Below are 25,410 nucleotides of genomic sequence, written 5' to 3' on the forward strand. Positions count from 1 at the left end.
ATACCTCTGGCAGGAAACAATCATTTATTCTGTGTCTATATTGGTATTCAGATTAAATTGTTAGCCTGTAAAAGGTGAGCTGAGGGTACATACCTATTAAAAATGCTTATCAAGGTTCAGAAATGATGAAGCAATTCCTGGTTGTTCCTTTTAAAGATAAATAAAAAGGTAACCTCCCCTTTGGAATATTTATTACATCGCTCACTTATTTAGATGGCAAATGACTGAAAGAAGAACAATGGACTCAGAAATGATTCTGATGCATCAGTCTCTTTCCCCACCTTGAATATAATTTTTGTAACGTATAATTTTTATAATAATATAAAACTCCATAGAATTAAAAAAATAGCAGAAATCGATAAATAGTTCCAAAAATGTTCTTTATTTGTATGATATTTGCATTTTAAATGCCAAATTTCTCAGAGGTTTATGGTTTTTGGCTATGTCCCAAAGAAATTCCCAGGGACAAAAAGGCTGGATTTTAGCTCAGGATAGTTTTTCTTAATAAAAGGAATTTTTCTTTATAAAAGGATACAGACATCTGTTCTAAATTGGGATTGTTTTTTGATTGCCATTTTCAAGTCAACTTAAGAGAAAAATTATAAAATACAAGACTATATTATATCATCCTCATATAACAGGACAAAATATTCTCATATGATGCAAGATAAATAATCTGCTGATTACCTTAATCGCTACTTCCATCTTTCTCCAACTCGTAAGCTCTTGCATATATTTTCATTTACCTACTCTGTTATTGGCATATCCCTTTGAACCATTTATTCTTTTGAGCTCATGATAGTCTTTGTGATATTATCTTACACATTAGAATAGAATAGAATAGAATTTTTATTGGCCAAGTGTGATTGGACATACAAGGAATTTGTCTTGGTGCATATGCTCTCAATGTACATAAAAGAAAAGATACGTTCATCAAGGTACAACATTTACAACACAATTGATGATCAATATATCAATATAAATCATAAGGATTGCCAGCAACAAGTTATAGTCATACAGTCATAAGTGGAAAGAGATTGGTGATGGGAACTATGAAACGATTAATAGTAGTGCAGATTCAGTAAATAGTCTGACAGTGTTGAGGGAATTATTTGTTTAGCAGAGTGATGGCCTTCGGGAAAAAACTGTTCTTGTGTCTAGTTGTTCTGGTGTGCAGTGCTCTATAGCGTCATTTTGAGGGTAGGAGTTGAAACAGTTTATGTCCAGGATGCGAGGGATCTGCAAATATTTTCACGGCCCTCTTCTTGATTCGTGCAGTATACAGGTCCTCAATGGAAGGCAGGTTGGTAGTAATTATTTTTTCTGCAGTTCTAATTATCCTCTGAAGTCTGTGTTTTTCTTGTTGGGTTGCAGAACCGAACCAGACAGTTATAGAGGTGCAAATGACAGACTCAATAATTCCTCTGTAGAATTGGATCAGCAGCTCCAATTATAGAGCACAGTATTTCTATTTCAGCTATGTTTCCAAGTCCGGCTGCCATTAGTATTTCACAAGTGTAACCAATAAAACCTTTCCAACAAACTGAAATAAACTACCAAATGAGTAATACAGATCATTTGGGCTGAGACTATGACTCATTTTCTTTTCTTTCCCTTTCTTTCTTTTAAAAAATATCCCCTGGAAACCAAAGATTCTAAGTGCAAGTTAAATATATATGTGTTTACAATTGTTATTTTGATGGACTGTTCTGTACTGATTTGGAGAATATAAATGTCCCAAGTGATATAGCATAATGGAAATTAATCCCTGCATATACAAAATACTTGGGCGTTCTGTTTCATCGTTATTTGGAAAAATATTTGGTCCTAATTTTTTTTTAAAAAAATTGGCATTTTTACAAATTTATTTTATTATGATTGCTCTAGATTCAGGATTAATTGTTTATATATTTAAAGATAAATTGCAAAAAATAGGACCGATTTTCCCCCCACCTCTGTCAATGGACCATCATCTGCAACACAATAGGACCCATCTAGCAACAGAAACTCACTAGCAACAGAAACATCACATGGCACGGTTCAAGCAAACTTGAAAGACAACCTATAGGGTTAGCTAAGACCCCCACCCCCTGGGAGTCTCACAACCAATCAGGATACATTTCTTATACATGAACAGGAAACACTTAGAGGTGGGGCCCAAAGAAGGCATAAAACCAAGGCACTCCCAGCATTTCGCTCCCTTTTTTTCTACTCAGGAACTCAAGCTATGTGATTCCTGTCCACCATTAAACCATCTTTCCAAGCAGTCTCCATGTTTCCAGTGTCTTTTTCCCCACTTGGAACTGAACCCAGAAGGATATTTCTTTCAACAGCACTAAATAAAATTAATACTGACTAATCTAAGTTTATTTATAAATTCAAAGTTGCAGTGATTTTTCATCAGATAATATATACATTACTTTTATCATGCTTTATTAAAATGATCATGTTTCTGTATGGAACATCAAACAATTAACAATCTAATATTTTTTTAGTTTCATAATGTTTTTTTTTAAAGTGAATATGTAACTTGCTTCAATATCATATTAATGCACTCTACTGAATCAATTGTGCTTTTTTTTTAACAGAACAAAAAAAAACACCATTCCTTGGGTGTCTGAGGGTGTATGTGTCAAATGGTCAAAATGCAGCCATGACCATCAGCCATTTTTATGTCCCTTGCAGGATCCACCCTCCGTGGTGGGGGATCGCCCTTCTCCCCAGCACCTCTGAGCTATGCCCCTTCAATCACTGTCCTCTTCAAGGTTCCGCTTTACCGTTACCGGCTTCCAAGCATGAAAAATCGAGCAAAAGAAGTGGAGCCTCTGATCTCTTGCACTGCACCAACATGATGGCAATTCCGGAAGTCCAAAACTCAGCCATTTTTATGTCCCTTGCAGGCACAGCACACAATAAAAAGGAACAAATCTTCAACCAGGGGTGAAATGCTCCCAGTTCGGACTGGCTCGCCTCATCCAGTAGCAATGGTGGGTGGTAGTTCGGAAAACTGGTAGCAAAAATCCCTGGCCTCGCCCCCTGCCTCTGCTAAGCCACACCATCATCAGAGGGTTTTTTTTTTTACTTTAAAAAGCAGTTTTTCTTCAGCCGAAAACATGCCTTTAAAAGTTAAAAAAAAAAAAGCCTTTGATGATCCCGCAGCTCAGCTCAAGTCAGAACCCTTTAAACTCTTTTTTTAAACAACTTCTTCAGCCGAAGAGGTTGTAAAAAAATGGTTTTAAAAGGCTCCTCTGGTGATCCCAGCTGAGTTCCTCATCACCAGAACCTTAAAAAACATGTTTTCTACAAGCTCTTCAACTGAAGAGTTTGTAGAAAACCTCCTTTTAAGAGGTTCTGGGCTGTGATAAGGCACTTACCTAATTAACTGCTCCTTTCCGGCTGGAAAAGCCATGCTTTACATCAGTTGCATCAGCTAGCAACTGAATCTGCCTGCCTAAAATCCATCTCCTCAGTCAGCAACTGAATCTGCCTGCTTTGCTGGCTGAGGAACTCTGGGAATTGAAGCCCACAAACCTTAAAGTTACTAACGTTAGAGACCCCTGATCTAAAAAATATAAATAAAATAAAATAATAAAATAAAATATTTGTGCAGCTTTCTGAGATTTTGTGTGTTTCTATAGTGTTTCACTCTAACTACACAAACACACAAAATCTCACAAAGCTGTATGTGGCATTTTGTGTGTGTGTGTGAAAGAGAGTCAGTTGTGTTGTGTTGTGTATGTGTAAAGTGTGAAAGTTGGTTTTTGAGCTTTTTGTGTCTGTGTGAGGCTCCTGCTTGTTGCAGGGGCCATTTTGGGTGAAGTGCAGCTGCTTTTACATTGTGTGTGAGTCAGTTGTGTTGTGTTGTGTTGTGTGTGTGTAAAGTGTGAAAGTTGGTTTTTGGTACCTCTTATTGTTTTGTATACTTTTTTATTATTTTTATTATTTATTTTTATTGGCCATGCCCACCCAGTCATCTGACCACTAAGCCATGCCCACCAATTAAGCCACGCCCACAGAACCAGTAGGGAAAATTTTTAGATTTCACCCGTCTTCAACTGCAGTGGCAACTACCATCTTGACCTTTTGTCCCATTGATATAATTCACATTCTGACAATGCCAGTAAATGCTTCTGAGGATTGGTCAGAAATCACAGTTGATCTAAAATGTAGCTGGCCTCTGTATTGTGTCTCATGTGTTAAGAAATAGCTATGCTTTTAGACTCTGATATTGCTGTGACTCCGGCTTCTGAACCTGGCCCCCTGAGGAAGATGACTCTGAGAGTGAGGGGGAGGAGCCGACAAGGCCTCCCTCTCCAGGTCCCTCCTTTCTGGCAACGCCTCCGGTGCCAGCTGAAGGCCAGGAGGGAGGCGTGTTGGAGCTCCCACGACAGAGGGTGAGGAGGATCAATCCTGGATTGATCCCAGACAGCGTTGGAGAGAGAGGCGTGCACAGCAAAGGAAGAGGTGTGGCAGGCCCAGAGTGCTGAGTCACTGAGCCACACCCCACAGGGGATAAAAGCAGGTGGAGTTGTTCTGTAGCCTCTGTGATGGACAAAAACTGCATCGTGTGAGCTTCAGACAGTTTTTGGATTTAAGGCTTGGATTTTCATGAGTAACTCTTGACCATTCTTTAGACTTCTGGTTGCCCCAGCAACAAACTGCAAACACACTGTCTCCTGATAAGAAACTTGGCAGGCCCTTGGAGAGTAGCTGCCAGAACTTTCCTCTGCCAAAGGAAACCAGGTCAACTTGTAAATAAATTGCTGGCAGACGTCCTTCAGTGCATGTGTTTTCTTAGGTGAGCTGGGGGGACAGAACAGGTATGGTCATATTTTCTAAGGTGGCTACTGGCTACCATATGTTTTTGGTTACAAAGGTTCCCTCCTTCCTGGCTATTTCCTGGCTTCTCAAATGTCTCCAGTTTAATATTTGAATTCTGAGCTGACTTTTCAGTTCTAACTTCTGCCTATAATTTTCATTCTATCTTTTGGTTTGGCATGATCTGTTTTTAACAAGCCCATGCTGGCATCTAGAATCTTCCCAGGTATTGATGTTAGGCTGATTGGTTTGTAGTTTCTTGGGTCTGTTTTTTTCTTTTTTGAAGATGGGAACCACATCAGCTCTTTTCCAGTCTTCTGGTAGTTCGCTGGTGCTCCAAAATTTTTGAAAGATATGGTACAGTGATTCTGAGATGACATCTGCCAGCTCCTTTAGAACTCTGGGATGTAATCCGTTAGGTCCAGGTGATTTATATTCATCAAGATCAGACAGGTGTTTTCCTACCATTTTTTTTTTTGCTTTATTTCTAATCTGTCTTTTACAATTATATTTTTGGTAGGTTAGGTGGCAATTTCTTTTTGTGTGAAGACTGATGCAAAGAATGAGTTAAGCAGCTATGTTTTGTCTCTACTTCCTGTTAATTTCTTGCCATTTTCTCTCTTCAGTGGGCTGACTGTTTCCTTGATTTTTTTCTTGTTATTTTTATATGTCAAAAGAAACTTTTTTTTTATTATCTTGGATTTTTGTTGCATTGTTCAACAAAAGTTGAACTTTGTTCATTTTGAGCCTTTGATTTCCTGACTTCATTTTGCAAGATTCTGGCTAACTGGTGATATTCTGCCTTAGTTAGGTGTCCCTTTTTCCATGTTTTGTACTTATCCTTTTTCTCTTTCCATTTATCAGAGAGATCTTTGTGCAGCCATGCTGGTTTCTTCTTGGATTTCTTGTTTTTCTTTTTCAGTGATATTGTGTTGGACTGGGCTTTTATGATAATATTTTTCAGAGTTTCTCAAGCTTCTTGAGTTGTTTTCCCATTTAGGGTTTTCATCCAAGCAATCTTTCCCAAGTTCTCTCTGAGTTTGTTAAAATCAGATCATTTAAAATCTAAGACTCTGGTATCATTGTGTTCTATTGCTTGTATTTGCATTATGTTGAATTCCAGTATGACATGGTCACTCTCACTCAAGATTCCTGCAGTTTCAACTCCCTCTATCACTTCTTCTCTGTTCATGAGAATTAAGTCCAGTATGGCTGTCCCTCTAGTTCCCTCCTCTACTTTTTGGACAACAAAGTTGTCAGCTAGATTGGTTAAAAATTTATTTGATTTCTCACTTGGTGCAGTCTTCCAGTTGATGTCAGGGTAACTGAAGTCCTCCATTACTATTGTAGTGTGTTTCCTACATATATTTCATAATTGGTTAGCAAAAAGTACATCTATTTTTCCTGCTTGGTTGGATGGCCTGTAGTATACACCTATGGCAATGTCATTCTTTAATTCTTTTATATTGACCCATATGCATTATAGGAGGTTTTCATCTTTGGTTTTATGCATTTCTGTAGCAATATAGTGGTCTTTTACATAGGGCAACTCCACCTTCTCTTTGATGTGGTATGGTTTTTTTTTTAACAGTTTGTATCCTTCTATCAGTAAGTTTTAGTCATGGGTTTCATCCGACCAAGTTTCAGTAATTGCAACTATATCATATCTACTCTATGTATTAATAATTCAAGTTCACCCTGTTTGTTCCCCAAACTTTGAGCATTCATATGTAGGCATTTGAGATTCATATGTTTAACTCTAGTATGCTTCCTATGTCTCCTATTTGGGTTTGAGTTTGTCTCCTTTCCCAATGCTCCTTACCTCATTATTTGATTTGTTTTCTAAGAGTTTTTGCTTGGAATTGAGTCCTAGAGATCCTAAAGATTGGTCACACTCCCCCTTAAATTTTAGTTTAAAGCCCTCCTGATAAGTTGGGCTAGTCATTTTCCAAAAATATCCTTCCCAGTTTTTGTGAAGTGTAGCCCAACCCTTGCTGAAAGCCTGTCATGGAGATAGTGCAGACAATGGTCCAGGAATCCAAAGTTCTCTTATTGACACCAACCCTTTAACCAGTGGTTCACTTCTAGAATTTTTTGTTCTCTTCCTGAATATTGACCTTTCATTGGAAGTACAGATGAAAAAACTACTTGTGCACCTAACTACTTAGTTTTCTTGCCTAGCTGCTCATAAAAATTCAATATTTTTTTCCAGCTTCATTTTCATGTCATTTGTCCCTACGTGTAGTAGAAAAGGATAGTAATCTGTGGGTTTTATTATTTTGGTTAGGTTCTCAGCCACATCTTTGATTTTTGCTCCAGGGAGACAACATGCCTCTCTAGACTGACTGTCTGATCTACAGATGACTGGTTCTGTTCCCTTGAGAATTGAATCTTCTATCACCACACTCACCATTTTTTTTCCTAGAGAAGTTTGGGGTATTTCTCTATCTGTCACCAGAAGCACTTGATGATGCTACTTTTTTAGGGACATTTGATGATGCTTCTTTTCCAGGTGTCTGCATGTTTTCTTCCAGGAAGAGTGTATGAAATTGATTGGTTTCAGTCAGCAGTGGCGGCGGCAGCAGGAGGCTCTGCCCACCTGCCCGTATGTCTCTGCACATGCACAGAAGCTTCTGCACATGCGCAGAAGCCTACACATGCATGAGGATGCCCACCCCCATGAGCAAACCGGTAGCAGCTGAAATTGAAACCCATTACTGGTTTCAGTGCTCTCTCCCATGACACTTCAACACAGATGTCAAACTCGCGGCGTCATGTTGCCATCAAGTGATGTTTTGCAACATTTTTCTCTTTGCAGAGTTGGGGTGGGCATGGCCTACACATGACGCATCTGGACTGCATGCCACTAATTTGACATCCTGCTCTACAACATGCCGATAAATCATGACTCCTTCCAAAAATAAGTTACAATTGTCCAATTTATGTTTTCCCCATTCTAACTATTGATTATGCCTATACATCTATATAAAATTTAAACTATCAAGCCAGTTTATGCTAGTTCTATTTTTCCAATGTCACAAAATGTTACATAGCAGAACCTGGATCAATCAGTTGGTTCCAATATGGAAATTAGTATGTTTCAAAGAAAGAGGTGAATATACTTAAGTTAGACTCTCTGAAAAAAAAGAAGCTTCTGAAGCTTCTCATGTTACATATGAACATATGTTACTCTTACAGCTACCTTGCATGAACAATCATTCTTTGTCAGGCATGAGAATGAGCATGGCTGAGAATAATAGCTTTTAGGAATGTAGTAATTGCCACTCTGCCCTCCGTTGTCTATTAAAATTGAATGTCTTTGCAAAGCACATCAATTGATTCCTCATCCAGTAGGCAATGATGATTCAAAATAGTTTCTTTCAAACAGTGAGATCAGTGATAGGAGGGTAAAGTTAACATTACTTTGATATCAAAGAAGTGCTTAAATAATTACCACCTTTGACTTCCTATTCAGTAGCTGTCTTCCCTGCCACATTCTTTTAAGAGACAACTGTTCTCCTCCCTCAATTGCTTATCTACAGGTTGCATATATCCATCCTACCTTTAGAAAAACATTAATATACCTCCTAATCATCATCAGAAAGTTGTTACTTAAGTAGCAGTGCAGACATGAGAGTGTATTTTAATGCATGATTTCCCTTCTCTTGGAATAACGTGCTATGGTTTTATCTTCCAAACATGGTTTTTCTTTCTTCGATGTTACATATAGCTATGACTTGAAATGAAACTTTCTAATGGTCTCTCTATGAATATTCATGTTTATGTGCCCATGTAGGAACACACACTCATACAGGTTTCCATATCTTTGACTTCAGTTTTAATTCTGCTAGAGAAATAGTTGTCTTTTATCGAACAAATTATTCCTATCCAATTGGGTCTCAAAGTGCTACACGTTCTTCCTCATTGTGATGTTTACCGAATTCTTTCATATAATCCATCTCTAAAAGTCTTATCTGTGGATATTCTATCCTTCTGACATTTTCTGAGTGCTTTTCTGTACATTAAATGCTTCTAGTTATTTTCCCTTAAAACCTGCTTGTTCCTAATATTATTGTTTCCAACACATACTTTTCCTACTTTTCACACTTTGTGAAAGTTCCACCCACACGGGCAGCAAAATATTTTATAGAATTTTACAGCATTTTTATTGAATGTTATATTTTTAGATGTGAAATGCAGCAAATTACAACATTTCAAGAATTGTACACTGAGGCTTGCTTATGCTTTTGGATTCACACACACACACACACACACAGGTAGTCCTTGAGTTGTGAATATAATGAAGCCTGCCCATTCCATTCATAACCCAAGGATTTATGAGAGTAAATCTCATACTTTGAACGCAACCACTCCCTCCTTTTGCCCACACATTTGCTAATCGAATGCACATTTCACTAAGTGCCCATAAGGTATTTCAGGGTGGGGAAGGCCATTGGGAGGGAGAGCTAGTAATGGAACAGGCCACCTGCTTAAGACCAACTAAGGCCTCCCTGACCCACTGAAATACCTCATGCTCCCCATAATTGCTTCCCCCCAACCCAAACTGCCATGCCAGGTCACTTACTGTGCAAAGATCTAGCAAGTTGTCTCTTCTCAGCCACATGTCTGGCACTTTGCAGCCACAAATGGAGCTTTGGAAGGGCAAGGCCAGGCCAGGTGGCCTCCAGCCCACTGCTGCTCCTGATGCAGAAGCTGTTGAAGGTGGCCTCTTTGCTCAGTTCAGCTCAGCAGCAGCGCCTCCACAAGCTGAAGGATACCGAGAGCCACCATGCCATCATGATAATTAATTCCAACATCCACCTGCAGGCCCACCAGTGGCCTCTTTTGGTGGACCTGGACAAGAAGGCCCATACCTGGCTGCTGCTGACTTCCTCTTTGGAAGAGGAGAAGGCCCAAGCCCAGGCCCTCTCCAACCTGGTGCTGGACATGGTGGAGCAAGTGGGTGGTGATGTGGTCCACAAGGACAACCTGGAAATCCTGTCCCTGAGCTTGAGCAGAACCTCTAGGATGCCGTCTGTTGTGTTCAAGTTTCCATTCCGGTCCACATTCCTAGGGGGCGTTATGTTTACTGCTGATTGGTTAATATGTTTGACAGCTGGGTATAAATAGCTGGCTGGCACGAACTCAGGTGTTGCTGACAGCTGAACAGGAATTTGTTAGCTGCCGCTCCAGCAACCCTGTTAGAGAATTGTTAGCCACCTTGTTAGAAATAAACTTACTGTTAGCCTGTTAGCCTCCATCTTGCCTCCGTTATTGCCCATCGTTTGCAGAACATAAAACTGGCGACGAGGGTGGGATCCGCATAAGGCAATGGAAAGAGCCAGTCACTGACAGAGCGAAAGTCACTTGTCACCTCTGAGCGGAGGGAGCAAAAGTCACGGTCACCTTCGAGGGGAGGCAATTGACAAGGGGTCGTCAGAAGGAATCAATCTCCACAGACAACTCAATCTAACTATTAGGATTAAAAAAGAGAATGTCCACCTTAACAACATTAGCAGCATTCAAATCAGGCACTGAAACCTGGGATTCATATGTAGCCAGATTTGAATGTTTCCTGCTAGCTAATGATTTTGGCAAACTGTCAAATAAAAGGAAAAAGATATATTTGCTTAGTTTTTGTGGAAATGCCATATTTGAAATGGCACAGGCTCTAGTGGCACCTCAGTCAATAACAGATGTTGATTGGGATGTATTACTAATCAAATTACAAAGTCATTATGTTCCCAAACTGTCACGCATTGCACGCAAGCATATTTTTCACCACAGGAATCAGGCTGAGGGAGAATCCATTAATCAATTTGTGGCAGCTTTGAAGGCAGCTGCTCTATACTGTGATTTTAGGGATCTCGATGTTGTCCTGTTGGATAGATTTGTCTGTGGAGTTTGAGACCTCTAGCTGCAGCACCAACTAAGCTGCAGCACTGGCTAAGTGTGACCTTACCCTGCAAATGGTATTGGATGAGCAGCTGAGATGTCAGAACATTCTATAGCTGTCATCCAGAAGCTGAACAGCCTGAGTCTCGACAGAAAGCCTCTAACCGTGTATTACGAAAAGCCTGATTCCGGGGAATCTGCAGACGAAGGCAAGAATGAAGACATCCATCCATCGCCTCAAGCTTGTGATCAGGAAAAGCTGGCTGGGTGAGAAAAAATTTCCTCAGTCCCTTTGCATGGGCTGCAGTGCTACCCATCCCCACTCAAATTTAGAAAGACAATTTGTTTGCATTGTGGGAGAAAGGGTCACATAGCCAAAATATATCAGGCCACTCTGCCAAATCCAGCCCAGGAAACACCCTAAGAATACATCTAAACAACCTGAAGCTTGTCATACAGTTTATAGAGATCAGACTGCCCCTATTGTGAATCAAACTACTAAAACACCTATTAAGAAAATCTTTCTAAACATTAAAGTAAAAGGAGCCTCTTGCCCCATGGAGGTAGACTCAGGATCCTCTATATCTTTGGTATCTTGGAGCACCATTAAAAGGCTTGTTCCCAAGCTAGCAATAAGCTGGCTTAAAAGTAGTAATTTACGAATCAGAGACTATCAGGATAACTATATACCCATCATTGGCAGTCATAGATGCAAAGTAGAGCTTAATAATTTCTCAGGCAGACTTCCACTAACTGTGTTTAAAGGAAGATTACCCAGTTTGATTGGTTTAGATTGGTTCCAGCCTTTAGGGTTAGGAATCACAGGAGTAAACCATATAAACAGTACAGACTGGAACTGTCAGATTCCCAACTGATCAAAAATTGAAGGACACAAACAAACTAGGTTTGCTGCTGCCTTCTTTATTCTTGGTACTCACTGTTAGGGCTATCCCATCACCTTTTATACAATACACCAGTGAACCCTGCCCTCGTTATCCAATCCCCAATGCCTACCCTGCCCACATGACCCGGAAGCATGGTTAATGTGTTCTACTCTAACTGTAAGTAGGACAGTCAGTCCCTTGAAGGGGAAGTTCTACTCCAGCAACTGTAATTATTGAAGTCAGTCTCTTAAGGGGGAAGTGTTTATGTGGGTTTCCTTGGAACACGCTGCTCAATCCTGGCTCTGAGCCTAACAGTCAGCTCTGGGATTGACAGAGGACAGCAGGGGGAATCGTGATGAAATGTCACTCTCTTCCTGATGGAATGACTCCTTGCCCTCCCTCCCGAGTCCTCAGCAGCTGGCAAGGTAGCATGCAGGGCCCCATCCTCTGTGGCTGTAGCGACAGCTGTCCCCCCTGCCCCCGAATGGCAGCTTCAGGCCGTTGGGCAGCTCCAGGCCTCTGACATGTGGCCCCTCTACCAAGGCGACTCCATCTGCAACAGAAAGACAATGGTGAGTAACAGGCCCCCGCAATCCGGTTCCTCCCGGTTTTTCTGGATATTTTTTGTGGAATCTACCCACCAGCCTGGGGGCATGTACATCTTTTTCTGGAACCCAAGTGGCTTCAGTGGGGGAATACTCTTTCCATAGCAGTAGATATTGGAGCTTATTTCTCCGCCATCATGTATCCAGTACTTTCTCCACCTCATATTGTTGGTCACCATTTATTGTTACTGGTGGAGGAGGTGAGGGTCTCTGTTTCCTGAGTTCTGATGTGATAGCAGGACATACAAGACTACAATGAAAGACAGGATGTGTCTTTCCCAACAACCAGGGCAGTTGCAGCTGTACCAACACTGGGTTAATTACTTTTACCACTGGAAATGGACCAATATACTTGGGGCCCAGTTTTTTACTGGGGAGGTGTAGCTTTAGATATTCAGTGGAGAATTTTGAATAAAATGCTAAAATATAAAGATCTATTAGATATTCATGGAAAATTAAAAACATTACAGGACCTCCAAGAACAAGGACTACGGGTTGACTGGTGGGCCTGTCTTCAGTTAGAAAATTGATACAAACAAGATATAAAAGAATATGGAATATATCTTAAACTACAGCAATTAGATAAAATTTTACTAGGGCCAGACAAAAAAAATATTACCCAAATTTATAAATACTTGCTAGAAGTGGAATTGGAAGAAGAAGTAGTGAAAGGATGTATGATTGCATGGGGTCAAAATATTGGACATAATATAAATTTATCAGATTGGGAGAAAATATGGAACAGAAATTATAAACTAACAAAATCAGCAGCATACAAAGAAAATGCATATAAAATGTTCTGCACCTGCCCCCTTCGAGACTAGCGAAAATGTATCCCAAAATGTCTCCCATATGCTAGAAATATAAAAATAAAGAGGGAACATATTACCATATGTGGTGGTCCTGCCCCAAATCACGTAAATATTGGTTAAAAATTAAAAAGTGGCTACAAGAAATCATGAATGAATAATTGGATCTAGAACCCGAACTTTTTTTATTGGGGATTTTTTAAAAAAATACGTGAAGAGTATAAAATAATTAATACTACATACATTAACTGCTGCTAGGATGGCCTTCGCTCAATGTTGGAAACAGCCATGTGTGCCCACAGAGAGACTTATTATACAAAAAATTATGAATTGCGCAGAAATGGACAAATTAACTCTGAGTCTGAAGGATAAAGAGACATCAGTATTTTATGATATATGGGAACTGTGGTATGGATGGATGGAAAGGAGATAGGAATATTTAGTTACTAAGTATAATCAATAGATAAAATAAGAACACAAATATGTATAATTTAATGTTTGTCATTATTGCATGGATTATTGTTAGATGAAAAACACCACAAATAGCTGTTAAATGATATAAGCTTTTCTTTTTCCTTTTTTTCTATGCTTTTAATGTAAAAAAGCTCAATAAAGTATATATATATATCTATATATATATCTCTATATATATCTATATATATATCTATATCTATATCTATATCTATATATATATATATATGTTTTCTTTATATATATATATATATATATATATATTTAGTGGAGAGAAACACCCATTGACCTATGTAGAAAGGTGTCTGAGGTCTGTGGGCTTTATTGGCTTGTCTTTTGTACCGATCGGCTGCCTGGTACAATGCATCCTTAATGCTCTTCCACGCTCATTGTATCTGAGCCATCCATTCCTCCACATTTGTATCCTCCACTATATGTGGAGGACATGGGGTGAATCCTGCACTTGTATGTACTATATAGTTATATGCCACCTCAGCAAAGTGAAGGAGATCAGCCCAGTTAGTTTGCTGGTGGTTCACATAACAACGCATTTGCTCTTTTGGCTGCTCTGTTTGTCACTGGATGGAATGCTGAATTAAACCTCTGTTTACTCCCCACCTGTGATAGGAAATTTCGCCAGAAGCTAGTGGTGAACTGCACCTCCCTGTCAGAAATTATCATACGGGGAATCCCATGAAGGCAGTATATGTGTGTTATGAAGAGCTTCGCTAGCTTTCTAGCTGATGGCAGACCGAAGCAGGCACAAAATGTGCCTGCTTCAAAAATAAATCAATGACCGTCCAAATCACAGTATTACCTTGGTTGCTTAGGAGGTCTACTATAAAGTCCATTGCTATGTCTTGCCATGGGTGCTCAGGAGTGGCCATAAATTGCAAGAGGCCTGGAACTTTCCAAGGCCTGATTTTCATGGTAGTACATACCATGCAGCTCCAAACATATGTTTCCACATCCTTCCACATATGTGGTCACCAAATCTGTCAATTTACTAAGTGCAACGTTTTCAGGAAACCGAAGTGACTGGCTTCATGACACCATTGTAGTACAGTCAAACGTACAGTTTCCAGAACGTACATCTTTGATCCCTTTCAGGTGAACCCCTCCCTTTGAGTTAACCATATTCGATTGTCTTGATACCACTTGACAGTAGTGAGGGCTTCCCTAATAAGCTGTGGTTTGCTTCCATTCAGGTGTTTTGGTTTTGTTGATACTTTGATGGATCTGCTGTCGGTTGGACCACCCATACAGATATCAAAGTCTGAATTACCTCCTCCCTGCCATTGTCATATTGAGACTTTCTCAACGACGCATCCACTAGAAAATGCCAACCCCTGGAGTGTACTTTAAACGAAAGTTAAATCTTCTAAAATAAAGGGCCCAATGAACCTGTTTAGGTGATAACTCATGCGGGGATTGCAAAGCCTCCAAGTTTTTATGATCTGTCCACACCTCGAAGAGGACACTACCACCTTCTAATAAGTGCCTCCACGTCAATAAAGCCCAACATACAGCCAACGCCTCCTTCTCCCAAATGGCCTGAGTCCTCAGCAACTGGCAAGGTAGCATGCAGGGCCCCTGTCCTCTGTGGCTGTAGCGATGGCCGTTCCCCCCTGAATGGCAGCTCCGGGCCATTGGGCACACCGGAGCTGACAGGTACTCCCTATACAAGGAATTCTGCTCTGTATTTGAGGGAGGTCTAGGAAAATACTAGGAAAATACACAGGCACTCCAGCATCCTTTAATTTGAATCCTCTTGTAGTTCCAATTCGACTCAAACCAAGGCGAGTTCCATTTGCACTCCGCAGTAAATTAGATTCTGAATTAGACAAACTTATTCAGCAGGGTGTTCTTGAGTCTATAGATCATGCCAAATGGGAAACTCCAATTGTGACACCAATAAAATCTGATGGCACACTGAGAGTCTGTGCAGACTATAAATGCATGTTAAATAAGGCTTTACAGACACATTCATACCCAGTTCCTGTGGTGTAACATCTGTTGCATTCCCTAGGGGAAGCTAAGGTGTTTGCCAAGTTATACTTGGCCCAAACTTATCAGCAACTTCCTGTTGATGAAGCTACAGCTCTACCCCAAACCATAGTAACCCACAGAGGAGCTTTTAAATGCCACCATCTCCAGTTTGGAGTCAGTGTGGCACCAGGCATATTCCAAAACTTAATGGAGAGGAATATAGAATATAGAATAGAATATAAGAATATATACTTTATTACGGTCATCAACCAGCAATAGACATACAATAAAGTAAAAATAATACTGACATTAATTGTGAATAACAACATCCCTGTTATGAAAATACATGATCTCAAATTATTAGGGTCACTCCCTAATTTACATGAGTGGAGAGCTGATAAGTATGAGTAATTGTATTTTTCCAAAAATTGTTAGATATCTCCAAGAAATTGGCACAAATTGACATCTATAATTCTGTAACCAATTTTTTTCTTATGGACATTGCAGTGATACAGAATTTTGCCACTGCACATGTGGTAGCTGGGTTTGAATCTTGGAGGAGAAAGCCTACATAAAAATTGTCTGTCCTCCCAGGCAAACTCTCTAGTAAGGGGAGAATTTATTGACCTACCTACTCTGTATAACTCACAGTACAATAAAACATGTGAGATATCTTTGACTTCTCCTTTACCATATACCCATTCTGCTATTGGTGTTCTCTTATGCCTACCCTGGAGAAGTGCTGAGGAGAGAATATTAAATCTGGCTCTGAAGAATGCTATTCTTTGTTTTGGGAAGATCAAATCATTTAGATATCTTACTGATTCCCACACACTCTGCTTGATTCTGTCCCTACTGTGGAGAGGCAACCTATTTAGTTCTTCTTGGAACTCCATGACCTTCATTCTATCAATTACTACTTGCTGGGCTTTGTCAAAGCTTAGGGACATTAAGAGTACCGATGAAAGCCCATAAAAACCCAGCTTGTGATCTATTGCCTGTTTCCAGGGGAGGGGAAGTTGTCAGTCAGCACTAGTGGGGATAGTCCCTCTTGAAAGAAATGATTTTTTAGCCAATAAATCATCATCATCTTCCAGGCTCTTACCTGAATTTGAGGCATAACTGTCTCAATTCTTAGCTGGGCATTTGGAGTTCCTTTGGGTGCAGCTAAGATGGCTCGCAGGAATTTGGTTTGTATGGTTTCTAGCAAGTTTTTCTTTTCAAGGATTCCTGTTTGTGCCCCATAAAGAATTTGCGCCAATGTTTTGGCCTCAAAAAGTTTTAAGACAGCAGGTACTAATCGATCTTCAGCTGTATAAAAGAAATATTTAATTGCATTTGAGGACCTATTGGCTGCTTGCAATGTCTGTTCCAGGTGTGCCTTCCATGTCCCTTGTGAGTGGAAGACCACCCCAAGGTATCTAAATGTCCTAACCTGTTCCAATCTGTGTCCTTCAACTTTCTAGAAGTATTGTCTGGGTCTTTTAGCAAAAACTAAAATTTTTGATTTATCAAAGTTAAGGACCAACTTGTTCTTTTTACAAAAGCCAAGTGTTGCCCTAATTGTTCTCTTCAGTCTTATGGGAGTTTGTGAAATAATAGCAGCATTGTCGGCATATAGGAGAATCGAGATTTTGCATTGTGCTATGTTAGGAGGATGTAGATCAGGCTTCTGTAAAAGATCGATCAGGGGGTTAATATAGAAGTTAAAAAGGGAGGGAGACAGGATGCAGCCCTGCATACCCCTTTTTGAACCCTTAGTGGGCCAGTTAAAGTCCCTTGAGGATAACACCTCACTTTCAGGGTGGAATTGGCATACAATTTTTGTATGAGGAAAAGGAGGCATTTATTGATTGTAGTGCATTTTAATTTCTCCCATAGGGTGTTCCTGGATATTGAATCAAAGGCCTGCTTAAAATCAAGGAAGGCCATGTAGAGAAAGGATTTTTTTTGTACGTATATTTTTGTACCAGATGGTGAAGTATCAGAATATGATCCACCGTAGATCTTCCTTATCTAAAACCGGCTTGTTCATCTTTCATTATCCCCCCTGAAATTAGCCAATCCTTAAGGACTCTGATCAACCTGGATATCTCTTCTGGTGTACAGGGTGCCAATAAGCAGTTTGGTCCAAACTAATTTGGCTCTCCTTAGTTACATAGTTGGGGTCTGTATATAACTCTCTAAAATATTCTTCCCAGACCTGAATCGGTACCTCATTAGTTGGGGGTAGGGGAGATTTCCTCAATCCTTTGGTGATGTACCAAAAAAGGGATATATTTTTTGTCCTGACTGATGTAATTAATCTCTGCCAAAACTCCTTCAAAACCGTACTTTTCTTTTCTTTAGGTCTTTTATTGTGCCTTCAACTCTTTTAAGAAGTGAGTGTGATCCTCAGAAGGGTAATTTTTACTTTTTCTGTACTCATTATATATCCTTTTTAATTGCATGCAATCTCTATCAAACCATTTTTGCTCTTTAAAACCAGCTTTTTGGATGAGCTATTTTGGATGAGTATTCTAGTGAGAACCAATTTCAAATTTGAAATTAAAGTTTCAAACACCTCTAAGTATGGTCCTTCAACCTTATTTCTTAGTAGAGATGTATGTAATTCTATGGTTTCTGGAACTAACATCCATTTAGTAACTTACTTTGCATTTTTCTCGGTCCATTTAATTTTTACCTGGGTATTTTGGCTTTCTAACCTGGATAGGTAGATTGAACCAGCCCTTAGTAATTTCTGGTGTAATGTAAAAGTAAGGAGAAGTGAATTGTGATCACTTTCCAGACGTGAGTTTACCTCCATCTTCTGCAAGAACTTCAGGAGGTCGTATGATATTATCCAGTAATCAACTGTGGATTTTATTCCTGGTCCCCGATAAGTATAGTCTGCTGGGTAGTCACCCCAAGTGGAACCATTCAGGATACAAAGGTCCAAGCGTACAGTCATCTGTCTTATACATAGACCTGCCCAATTTGCCTTAGTGTCTTTAAATTGTCTGGAATGCAGGGGTTCTGGTACATTCTCATCATAATGGATCTTAAATTGATTAAATAATGCTTGGTCGTTTGGGCCTATTCTAGTATTTAAGTCCCCCCCACCAAATAATTATTTCTGCTGTAGGGTATTTATCTCTAGCAGCCCAGGATAAAATCTTCTATGCCATCTCAAATCTTGTTGATCAAATTATTCTTATTGAGTGGGGCAATTAGATATTACAAATCTCCATCTGTTTAAATAAGAGTAAGGTAGTCACAACCCATGGCTTCAAAGGTGGCTGTGATACACATTTAAATTGCAAAGATGTATTCACTAATGTCACAATACGTCTTCCTCTTGATGCCTTGTCTGCAGAAGAACTGTTTTTCTGAGTGGGCTGCTCTTTTTTGGCAGGCTCTTTAACTGTTCCCTGGGTATTTGCTCTTTTTCCTCTTTCTTATTCTGAGTATGGGATTTACCCAAGTCTGTTGTATAGACTTTAGTGGGGGTGCCTGTAACCCAAAGTTGTGCTTGCAGAAAAACAGCTATATCTTTTTTCAGTGTCTCTACATCATGTTGGATGGTTATTAGTTGCTCAATATTGAAACAACCATTTGTGCTGTAAGAAGGCATTGTTTTGCCGTAAACTCTGCTGTATTCTCCCACAGTAAGCTCTCCACACTCTAAATTATTTTGTAATTAAACTTTTTAGACTTTATCTCAGTCTCCATGCAAGCTGTAGCTGGACTCGTTGTTTGTGAAAACAGCTGGCTGTCATTTTGCTCCCCTCTTCCCAGATTGGGAAAGTCTAGTATCTGCTGTTTTGTCAAATTTCTTTGCAGGTCCCGTTCTAACCACTTCAGATTGTTGGAAATGGAGGGGAGGATATTTTTACTTACAAATCTCTTGTTAGCAAAGTGCTTGTCAATTTTTGGTTGTTTTGTATTCTTCATTGGGGGAAAGATGGCTGGTGCCATGGTGCTTCTTTCTTTTCCCCATGCCAAAACTTTGTCTGTGTTGTGGTCTAGTCTGTTATCATCTCCGAAAAATATTATTTACATAAAAAAGCTCCAATGGGAATACTAAAAATTGATAAAATTAAATAAAACCAAGAGGAGCTGCTGCAAACATGCTCCAGCGGCAGCGGCAGCTCCACCCCTTCCCTCAATGGAGAGGCTTTTACAGGAAATAACTTCTGACAGCGTTTTTGTTCAGTATAACAAGAAATTGCCAGTCGTTTTAGCCTGCAATGCCTCCCCATATGGGGTTGGGGCTGTACTCAGCCATTGTCTTCCAAATGGCACTGAGGCTCCCATAGCTTTCTTTTCAAGAACTCTTTCTCCTATTGAGTGGAAGTATAGGCAGTTCGATAAAGAGGCTCTGGCTATGGTAGCTGGGATTAAAAGATTCCATGAAAATCTTTACAGCCGGTATTTTGAGTTGATTACAGATCACAAGCCACTCTTAGGTCTACTGGCTGGTGACTGTCAGACTCCACAAGTACTGTACCCCGGATGTCAAGTTGGACTGCATTTCTTGCCGCATATGACTATTCGCTGTTTTACAGACCAGGAAAAAACCTCTCACATGCAGACGCTTTGAGTCACTGCCTATGACCATTCAAGACCCTGCTCTTGCGCGATCGGTTCTCCTCATTGATGACCTCCAAGTTCCGGTCACGGCACATAGCATTGCCCAACAAACATTTAACTCAAGTTTTGGACTGAGTAACGCGTGGGTGGCCCCTGGGACCTGTCACTGCTGATTTTAAACCCTTTAAGCTGAGAAAAAATGGGACACAGTTGTCCTTGATCCCAGTTGGTTCTTTTAATGCTAGTGAGTAAGAAGGTTTACATTTCCACCTCAGCAGTGTTACCCTTTGTTTTTCCTTTTGTCTATAAATGTCAGTGGAATTTCTTGCAGATTTATTAGAAATAAAGATACCACTTAAACATTGGATCAAATGCAAATCTTCTCCTTGTGTGATGACACTGAGCATATTTTGCCAATTTCTACAATTTCAAATGAAAGGCTACATAGAAAGTCTGTCATGGTGTAATCCTAATCCTGCAAAGTAAACTATAAGTTTTTTTGAAAGCAATGGAAATTAAATTTACCAATCTATTTCATTTTGTTTTAATGATGTGTTACTTACTTGGGGCATAACCATATTATCTACAATTTAGAACATTGTTTTAATTGTTCTTTGCTACCATTCTCAGTTTCTTATATAAGGCACATTGCTTTTTCAGGAACCATATTATTTCTATAGTTGGCAATACAATACTAAAATAATTTGATGTCCAGTCCACTGAGCAATTCCCCATAGACATTCTTCTGAAAAGGTCTAACAAAGCAATTGCTATCCTCAATGTGTACAGGAGAACTTTCTGGTGGATCAGGTCCTTGGCTTTTATGATAACTTTTCATTTCCAGTTTTCTATTTGTAATTTGTGCATAAAAGATCCCTTTTCACCCTATTGTTTTTTCTCTAAAAGCCACTTTATTCTTAATAAAAGGAACAATAAGTGCCAGTTGTAAAATAATTTGTCAATCACTTACAATTGTAAAACACCTTCCTTTGGACCTCTCAGAGTGTTTCAGAAAAGATAAAAACAAATAAAATAGAACTACAATTACACTGAAGTGACAGAATTAAAATGATCAGTTTTATATCTTGAATTTTGTTACTAGTATTTGACAAGGGACAATTGTTTGAATGAACTCCCTGGAAGGAGCTGAAGTGAACAACAGTCTGGCCTATTCTGAGCACTGAATGGGCTTTTCAGCAGGACCCTCATTAGAAGCAAAATTGAAGCTGAGCTGAAAACCACCTTTCCTCCATACAGTTGAAGGTACTCAGTTGACTTCAAATTTAACCTCCCAGCTATTTTGCTGTTCCTTTACGCCAGACATTGCAACCATTTAATGGATTTTTCCTTTTCTTTGGGGGAGGGGTTTACTGAAAGAAGAGTAATGTTAATAATTTCTAGGACTGTATCTTTTAATGAAACATGAAAATGGGCTGGTGCAATTTTAAATCAATACTTAATGGTGCAAAGTAAATATCTGAGCCTTCTCAAACTGTTGCATTCCCTGTCCTCCAGATCTGTTCAGTAATAAGATCCTACAACTTCCAGATCACAGATTATAGAAGAAGTCCAACAAAATTGAAAAAAACCAAGTTAGGGAAGGCTGCGCTACCTGGATGCCCTTTACTGAAAGGGGATGAGGATTTTGTTGATCAGGAAGGTTTCTGATAATTGGCCAAAGGTTCTTGTGTTGAGATGACAAAAAGTTGAGGCCTTAACTGGCCTTTAGGGTTGTGGAAAGTTCCATAAGAAACCACAAGTTTGTCGGTTAAACATGTAATACTAACCATGAGTATTTTTATAACTTCTATACCTCTATATACATCTACCAGGTGCTGACTTCCTCTTATATAATTAAGTAAAAGTAAGAAATCTATACATACTTGCTTCAAACTTTATTCAGGGTTCTTCCAATCTTATGGAAGGACTCACCTTTGTTCAGGTGAATAAACAGGCCTTTCTAAAGGAGAGAGAATCTGGACTTCATCTCTTTGTTCGCACCAGGCCACACTTGATCCTTGTCTAATAATTTCTACATGCACTTGTCCTAAATCTTGCAATATATTGCACTCCAGATTGCTTGGCATGGGAAAAGCTACAGGAGGAATAGGTCAACAGACAACACCATAGCTACTAGTTTACATTCTGTAGCGAGCCATCTGGAGAAACCCAGGAACTATGTCAGGATGCTTTTCATAGATTATAGTTCAGCCTTCAAAACCATTCTGCCGAGCACCTTTATCGAAAAGCTGACTGACATGGATTTTCCCTCTTATTTATTTATTTTATTTTTCAAATTTTTATACCGCCCTTCTCCAAGGACTCAGGGCGGTGTACAGCATAAATAAAATACAAATACCCAAAAGATTTAAAAATACAATATCCAGTTAAAAATCTAATTCAATAGCTGTATATTTAAAATTACGAAGTAAAAAATTACAAAATAAATTAAAATCCCTTAAAAACTCACTAAAAACCCTCAGTATTAAAAATTCATCAATTTAAGACAGCCCCGCTTGGGGGGAAAAGAAAGTTTTGAGCTCACGCTTAAAGGTCCGAAGATCAGGGAGAAGACGTAGTCCCACAGGTAAATCGTTCCACAGGGCCGGAGCCCCCACAGAGAACGCTCTTCCCCTGTCTTCCATCTGTAACTGGATCAAAGACTTTCTGAGGGACCGGCCACAAATAGTGAGGGTTGGATCTGTCATATCCACCCCCATTAAGCTTAGCACTGGCTCCCCACAGGGCTGTGTGCTCAGTCCCTACCTGTATTCATTGTACACACATGATTTTGTACTGTCAGACCCATCTACTGTGAACATTAAGTTCGCAGATGACACCACTATACTGGGTCTTATTCAGTGGTGAAATCTCAACCAATTTACTACCTGTCTGCTGGCTGCGCATGCACGCTGAGCAGGTGCATGCACAGTGCACACCATGCACCAAATACAAGGGGTGTGTGCGTGCAGTGCATGCCAAAAGGATGCATGGGGTAAGTAGAACAGTGTGCGGGGTGTGTGTGATCAGCTGTGGTGCATGATCTTTTTTTTTTTTTTTACTTTTAAAAGTATTTTTTTTCAACCTACTTGGCTGAATAGGTTGTAAAAAAGATGCTTTTAAAAGTAAAAAAAGGCTCTGACAATCGTGCAGCTCAGCTGTGATAGTCAAAGCCTCTTTTTTTACCTTTTAAAAGCATTTTTTAAAAGAAGCGGGGGATCGGGCATTTGGTGGGCATGGGCAGGTGGGGGGGGGGGCAGGGATTTTTGCTATTGGTTCTCTGATCCGATCCGGTCCGAACTGGGAGCATTTCACCCTTGATCTTATTACAGGTGGGGATGAAACAGCGTACAGGGGGTAGGTTCAATAACTTTCCACATGGTGCTTAAAAAACAATCTGCACCTGAACATCAGCAAGACCAAGGAGATGGTGTTGGACTTCTGGAGGAAGAGAAAGGAACCTGCCCCACTTTACATTAAGGGGGGCTGTGTAGAGAGAGTTTCCTCCTTTAAATTCCTGGGAGTCCATCTCAGTGAAGACTTCACCTGGAAAAACAACATGATCCAGGTGGTCAGAAAGGCCCAACTGAGACTCCATTTCCTTAGGGTCTTGCGTAAAAACAGGGTGGAACAACAACTGATGACCTCCTTTTACCGGTCCACAATAGAAAGTGTCCTCATTTATTGCATCACAGTATGGCATGCTGGTCTGACAGCCACGGATAGAAAAACATTACAGAGGGTGGTGAGCACAGCACAAAACATCATGGGCTGTCCCCTGATATCACTAGATGATATTGCTACGGTTATCTGCCTTAGAAGAATGAGGAAAATTCTCAGGGACGACTCTCACCCTGATCATCACTTCTTTACCCTCCTACCATCGGGACGGAGATATAGAAGTATAGCCAGCCATACAAAAAGGCTGAAAAACAGTTTTTATCTGTGGGCTGTCAGACTCCTGAATGAGAAATAATATCATAACTATGTAGTATGATGGACTGCAAGGCCGGCACAATGTGTAACATTTTCATACTGGTGCAATAGGACTGGATGTTTTGTTAATATGATTTATTGGGTTAGGGATTTTCTGTCTTCACTGTGAGTTGTATTGTGTTGGGGGGGTGCACTGAGGGAACTCAACCAATATCATTGCACATAAGTTGTGCGCTGACAATAAAGATTTGAATTTGAATTCTGAAAAATGTTGATTATTCTTACTCTGGAGATTTATAAATGCAAGTCAATAACATCTAAACTGCCCCATCTTCCAAGCTAAATACCATGTTTAATGGTAAGCAATTACACAATAAAAGCCTGCTTTTGATATTCCTTTGTGCCTTACATTGATTTCCACTGGTTGCTCATGTTCATCACATGTATCTAGTCTACAGTTATTATACTAGAAGTGTTTTATTTCAGACTTTTACCTTTTCTTTTTAAACTCTAAACTCTATCCAAAATCCAGTATTCAGCTGAATCCACAAGGATGTATTCTTGTCCAAACTAGCATTTGCAAAATAAAAAATATTTGCCTGTGCAAGATTTTCTAAAAATTTTATAATAAAAAGGACTATTGGAAAGAGTATACAGCAGGAACATTTACCTTGAAAACAAATTTCATTAATTGCATTAAGTAAAAACAAAACAAAAAAATTCTCCGTAGAATTTTTATTAAAAAACATTTGGGGGAATTGCATTTGAAAGCTCAGTATATTAGAGAAAATCACAGACAAGTTTCCAAACAAAAGCTGGTTCTGTCAAACTTCAAACAGATTTTTCAAAATCCAGATTTGACAGACTGGAAAATTCCCTTTAATTTGACAATAACAAGGTTTGATTTTTACTCAAAAATCACAACCACAGTTGTATTGACAGCATATTCTTTACATTTTCCATTGCCACTGGAGAAAAAGCAAACTCAGCTAATCCTCCCTGTTTCCAGGCTATCAGTTGTGAGCTAACTGCATGTGAAAAGGTCAAGCTATAGAAAAACAGAAAAACTAATACAGGTAGTCTCAACTTAAAACAGTTCATTTAGTGACCATTCAAAGTTACAACAGCACTGTGACTTATGACCATTTTTATACTTACAACCGTTGCAGCATCCCCATGATCATATGATCAAAATTCAGATGCTTGGCAAGTGGTTCATATTTACGATGGTTGCAGTATCCCAGGATCAAGTGATCAGCTTTTACAACCTTCTGACAAGCAAAGTCAATGAGGAATCCAGATTAATTTAACAACAATGTTACTAACTTAACAAATGCAATGATTCACTTAACAACTGTGACAAGAAAAATGGGACAAACTCACTTAACAAATGTTTCCCTTAGCAACATAAATTTTGAGCTCAATTGCGAT

This window comes from Ahaetulla prasina, chromosome 7, assembly GCF_028640845.1.
Source record: "Ahaetulla prasina isolate Xishuangbanna chromosome 7, ASM2864084v1, whole genome shotgun sequence".
NCBI lineage: Eukaryota > Metazoa > Chordata > Lepidosauria > Squamata > Colubridae > Ahaetulla > Ahaetulla prasina.